Genomic DNA, 5,954 nt, shown 5'->3' with positions numbered 1-5,954 from the left:
TTTGGATCGTCAAGCCTACGCTTGTTGGTTAAGATGTCTTTGAGAAATTTGGCGTAAGACGGAGTCTGGGTGATAGCTTTGGTGAAAGGAATCTCTACATGAAGTTTCTCTATTACTTTTATAAATCTTTGGTATTGGTTGTTAATTTTGGTTTGTTTAAGTCCTTGTGGATATGGGATTGGTGGTTTGTACGGGGGTGGTGGTTTGTAAGTTTTTTCCTTGGCTTCTCCTTCCTGGTCGGTTCGTCTATCGGGTTCCACCGGTTCCTCTTGTTGGTTGGTAGGTATATTTTCTTTAGAAGTTTTGGACTCGCTCATTGCTGGGTTATGAGGCCCTTCGTAAGCGGTCTCACGTTGTAACGAGGTAGCGTTAGCTTGCCCTCGAGGGTTTGGTTGAGGTTGTCCAGAGAATTAGCCTCCAGGTGTAGTCTGTAAGGCTTAGTTTATGCTACCTGTGAGATCTGGGTTTCAAGCATCTTATTGTGAGTGATTATCTGATCAACCTTGGTTCCTAATTGCGTTATCAGTTCGTTTACGTGAATGTTCTGGTTTAGGAATTCTTTATTTTGCTGAGTCTGGCCCGATATAAAGCTCTCCATGATCTTCTCAAGGTTAAACTTCTGAGGCATAACTTGCATAGGTTGATTTGGTTTTTGGGCTTGATAACCTTGTGGTCTTTGAGGTGCATGATTTTGGATAGGGTTCTGGTTTTTATAGGAAAAATTTGGATGATTCTTCCATCCAGGGTTGTAAGTGTTTGAAAATGGGTTACCTTGGGCGTAATTCACTTGGTCGGTGTTCAGGTCGTTTAAAAGGTTACACTCCGCCGATTCGTGTCCTTTGGATCCACAAAGTTCGCACTCTGTGTGGACTACTGCTACGGTGTGAGTGTTTGTAGACATATGTTCTATCTTAAGGGCTAAAGCGTCCATTTTCGCCTGCATCATGTCTAGAGAGCTTACCTCATGTATTCCACCTTAGGTCTCCTTTTTCTCTATTGATGCTCGTTCAGTTCCCCATTGGTAATGGTTTTGGGCCATATCCTCAATTAGGTCACAAGCTTCAGGATCAGGTTTGTTCATCAGCGCGCCACCTGCGGCAGCGTCGATGCTCATCTTGGTGTTGTAATGAAGTCCATTTGTAGAAGGTATGAACGATCAGCCATTGTTCTAGGCCATGGTGTGGACAGACTCTTAATAGCTCTTTATATCTCTCCCAAGCTTCAAAAAGCGATTCTCCTTGGTTTTGAGTAAATCTACTTATTTGGTTTTGAAGAACAACAGTCTTACTATGGGGAAAATATCTAGCAAGGAATACTCTCCTAAGGTCTTCCCAGGTAGTTATTGAATTAGCTGGAAGTGAATCTAACCATGAACGTGCTCTATCCCTGAGGGAGAAAGGAAATAATCTCAAACGGATCGCATCAGGTGAAGCGCCGTTGGATTTAAAAGTGTCGGCTAGTTGGATAAAAACTTTTAAATGTTGATTTGGGTTCACAGTAGCGAGACCCGCGAATTGGTTTTGTTGCACTAATTGCAACGAAGACGGTTTTAGTTCGAAATTGTTAGTAGGAATAAGAGGGTTTACTATACTCGAACTAGGTTCCTCGTCAGAGGGTTGGGAAAATTCCTTAAGAGGTCTCCGGTCGCGATTCTCGACCATAACTTTCTTAATTTGGATGAGTAAGAGGTGTGTACGAGTGTAACGTTCGGGTACTGCTAAAGGATCTACTAAATTTCCGATACTATGGGTTCTACGCATTTACCGGCTAATAATGCCTTAGTCTAGACGGTGTAAGGGTACGAAATTTGACGAAGTTGGTCCCCGACAACGGCGCCAAAAACTAGATCGTGTGAATTCGCAAGTGCACGAATTGCGTCAAAGTAATATAAAAGAATATTGATCCCACAGAGACCAAATCGTCAATCTATCGATTACTATCGTTACGATGTTTATCTAAGGTGGTATAAAAGAGATATTGGGGTTGCAAAATAACGGTAAATAATAAATGCAGGTAAAGATAGGTTGAATGTATCTCACGTCAGTTAAGTGATGTTTTGATTGTCTAAATAGAACTACTTATGAGGAAATACTTTCTACTCTTGAAAATAATCCATTTAACAGGAACTGTCGCTTTCGCGTATTCAGAATCGATTTTACCCTTAAATTAAGGCCTTTTATTGTCACTTATAAAAGGTGCGCATAATGCTAAAGTAGTAAACTTATTTTTAAGAAATGAGACTCATAAACTTAGTTGAAAAGTGATTTTAATTTGGAAAGTTTTACCCAAGGAGTTTCCTGATTTCAAATCTATCAACGTGTCCGAAAGCAGTTTCAAAAATAGTCTTTCCTTAAAGTGATAAAAATTCCTATTTAACTAAGCCAGGGTGCTTTCACACTCCTTGAATAGTTAAAACTAACCAAGTTTATTTTAGAAAACTCAAGTTAAAAATCAAAACAGACTTTAAAGTATTTCTACATATTCAATATGTGAAACATCTCTTTAACCGGGATCCTTACATTCTAACCTTTAAAAGGTTTAGCCAGACATGGTAATTCCAACAAACACAACGATATTGATCATGATGAAAAGTTGTTTTTAGAATGTGAGGCGTAAGGTACGAGTAAAGCGTGTAAAAATAAAGCGTGGACAGAAAGTAAATAAAAATAAAGCGAGACGGAAAATAAATAAAGTAAAGCGTAGACGGAAAATAAATAAAGTAAAGCGAGACGGAAAATAAATAAAGTAAAGCGTAGACAGAAAGTAAATAAAATAAAGCGAGACAAGTAAATAAATAAAAAGCAATAAAATAAGAACCTGCTCCAAATGGAGGGCTTTAAATCTGGTACAAGAAAAATAAACCTCCGACTCTGAAGATAAAGACGACAGCAACTCGAAGTGACCCAACTCAATCTCACTAAGGTGCGATAACCCCCCGATGTGACGGATTACCGCTTTACAAATGATAAATATAGGCTTAGTGTTGTAAACTAAGTTGGATGATTTGAAAATGAAATGGAACGAACTATTTATAGAGGATTTCAGCAGCTTGCAAAGACCATGGTGCCCTCCAACTTCTCCTTAGTGGGAACGTGATTTCCAAAGGTGGCGCCCGCCATCCCTTCATGGCACCCGCCGTGTGTGTAAATGGGGAAGATCATGGGAACATGGCGGTTACCTCCTAGGTGAGGGCTGATGACTCATGGCTTCTCCTATAGCGGCCGCCATGTGCAACGCCATGTGTACAATATTCGCCGAAAAACCCTAACTTTAGGTCTTTTTGCTCCGTTTCTTCCAAAAGAGTTTGAAAGTGCTAAATATCTGAAAACAACATAAAAGAGAGCATAATACAAACAAAATGATAATAAAGTCCTAATAAACATGTGAAATCCGAGTCAAAAACACGGTGTAATTCAGTGTGATCAATCAGCCATAATAAAAAGTGCATTTTTCTCAGGATCTTTTCTGCACCATTATTAAGTGTTTATCATAGACCTTGCTCTGATACAAAATGATGGTAATAAAAACACAAGAAAGGGTTGAATTATGTTGGATTTTTCTTCTCTAAGCTTTTTGGGCTCCTGCTTCTAATGTTTCTTTATCAGAGTCTGAACACTTGGTTCAGAGTCTGACTCAAAGAACTGGTTTGACTTTTGAAAGACCTTATCAAATTCTAAACCAAAATCTGATTTGGATGATCAAATTTGACAACAACAAAATATTAAGTGCATAAGATAAGAAAGTAAAATAAAGAACATAAGCAGTTTATTCTAGTTCCTCTCAGAACTTGAGAGTAGTACAGTCCCCTTGTACTTCCAAGGAATTTCCAATATAACCAAAATGATTAAAAATGCTCAAGCATACAAGTAAGAGACTTATTTTCTTACACACGTAAGTATAAGACTTCCTTACTCAAACACACAAGTTTGAGGCTTCCTTGCTCAAGCCCACAAGATAAAGACTTCCTTGCTGAAACACACAAGTCTGAGACTTCCTTTATCTAGCACACAAACTAAAGACTTCAAATGATCAAACACTAAAGCAAGAGACTTATTACTCTATAACAATTTGTTAAAAGATTTCGGTAACAACTACACTTGATATACAATTAATGGTGTAGACAAAATACAACTTAGAAAGACTCAAAGACTTAAAAACTTATAAAATATACAAGTGTTAAGATGTTATAAGTCTAACAATATTGATAGAGTAGCTTCTCTTTGATTGTTAAGTTTCAAAGTCTTGTGGTATGGTGTATTTTTGTATGGTAGTCTTCTTCTTTAGGTCTGCAGGTCCTTATATAGAGAAGAGAGAAAAGAGACGTTAAATACTTTCACCAAAAGGTTAGTTAACCTTTGTACTTTATTAGACACATCAAGAAAACACCTTTCTTCAAAAGGAGTCATTAGTTGAAGCTCAAACAACCAAAAGAGATATATTTCCTTAAGTCTTCACATGGTCAAAAAGGTTTTGAGTCTGGAAGAGTTGCCTCGTTGAAGAGCTTTTGCTTCAGAGGCTGACTTTCCTTCAAACTTCACTCTTTAGAGGATGATCACATCAGAGTCCTCTTCTTAGCCTCTAAAGCTTTAGAGTCTGGGTAACCAGAGGCTGACTTTCTTTAGAGTTGACTTCTTCAGAATTGAGATATCCATCAGAGGTAGAGTCTTTAGAAGTGATCTTCAGAGCTAGAATTTGACCTTCAGATTCATATTCATCAACCATTTTTTCATCTATTCTTAATGATATATTCTTGCATACTTGAACAGATGTTAGAATACCCAATTATTCTTTAAATATTTTGTTATCATCAAAACCCAAAGGATATGGTATTAACCAATTTTGTTCCAATAGAAGAAAGTCAAAATGAAGCAGAAGAAAAAGAAAAGGAGTTAGAGAGAAAAAAAGGGAAAAGGTGAAAACAAAATGTCAAAAAGTATGGGAAAAAAGTAATTTGAAGAATCCATCAGCTTAAAATTTTCCTTATCCATATGCTATAATGAAGAAAGATACAAAAATGGCAGTATGGTATTTTGATATTTTCAAAAGACTGCAATTTAACATACCATTCTCTGACACCTTGAAGAAAATTCCTACCTATGTCAAATTCATGAAAGAGAATATGAAGAAGAACCAAATATATATTTATGAGGAATCTTAACACAGGCGTCAAACTAATGATGTTAAATAAGTATTTATTAGGAGGAAACCCGCTGTTCTTGTTTTAAATTTTCTTTTATGCACTAAAACATATAAAAATAGATTTTTAGTAATTTTGCATACATTTCATTGGGAGAGATCCTTTATTCACTAACAAAAACTTTATAGTAGATCAATTTTTAAACTTAAATAGTTCATCTAGGGAACTGTTAATACTGCTAAGTGAAATCTTCAGAGGTTCCAGATGCAGATTAGGATCCAACCTCTCAGATCCACATGGTTCCAGCTCAGGATGAATTTATTTTTCATATCTAGTAGCCTGAGGGCAGACCATTTTTTTAAGGGATGAATGTGTCGCATCTCGAAAAATACGATTCCTCACGATGGTCGCGGAAAAAATTAGTTCGGACAGAGTCGCCACCGGACTTTATTTATCCCAATCAAGGAATAGGAAAATATCGGTAAAACCTTTTTTTTAAAAGAATAATAGTCGTCGCAACCATATTCAGGTTCGGGAGTCGATTACGCAAGGGGGAGGTATTAGCACCCCTCACGTCCGTTGTACTCAACAGGAACCTTTTAGTTTAATTTGTGATTGAATGTTAGCTTATGTTGTTTATTTTCTTCGAGTGATAAAAATATTGAAAAGAGATGGATGGAAACCTCAGAAGGGGGAAAAAGAGGTTTTTTATTAGTGTGCTCGCCAAGATCTCGCAATCTCGTGCCTACGTATCCTTATGGTGCAATAAGGAAATCAGAGCATTCGTAGTTCGGGGAACTACGGTTGGTTGGTGTCT

At 37.2% G+C, this 5,954-nt stretch overlaps 1 non-coding gene across 1 annotated transcript; it reads left to right on the top strand.

The window, feature by feature from the left end:
- Nucleotides 1-1,170: 1,170 nt before the first annotated feature.
- LOC127133937 (small nucleolar RNA R71) lies at nucleotides 1,171-1,277 on the top strand. Its single transcript, XR_007807733.1, has one exon. It is a non-coding gene; the product is annotated as a small nucleolar RNA R71 (small nucleolar RNA).
- The last annotated feature ends 4,677 nt before the right edge of the window (nucleotides 1,278-5,954 follow it).

Source organism: Lathyrus oleraceus, chromosome 3, assembly GCF_024323335.1.
Source record: "Lathyrus oleraceus cultivar Zhongwan6 chromosome 3, CAAS_Psat_ZW6_1.0, whole genome shotgun sequence".
Taxonomy (NCBI): Eukaryota; Viridiplantae; Streptophyta; class Magnoliopsida; order Fabales; family Fabaceae; genus Lathyrus; species Lathyrus oleraceus.
The sequence above is the reverse complement of the archived record's forward strand: the minus strand, read 5'-3'. Positions and strand labels throughout refer to the sequence as shown.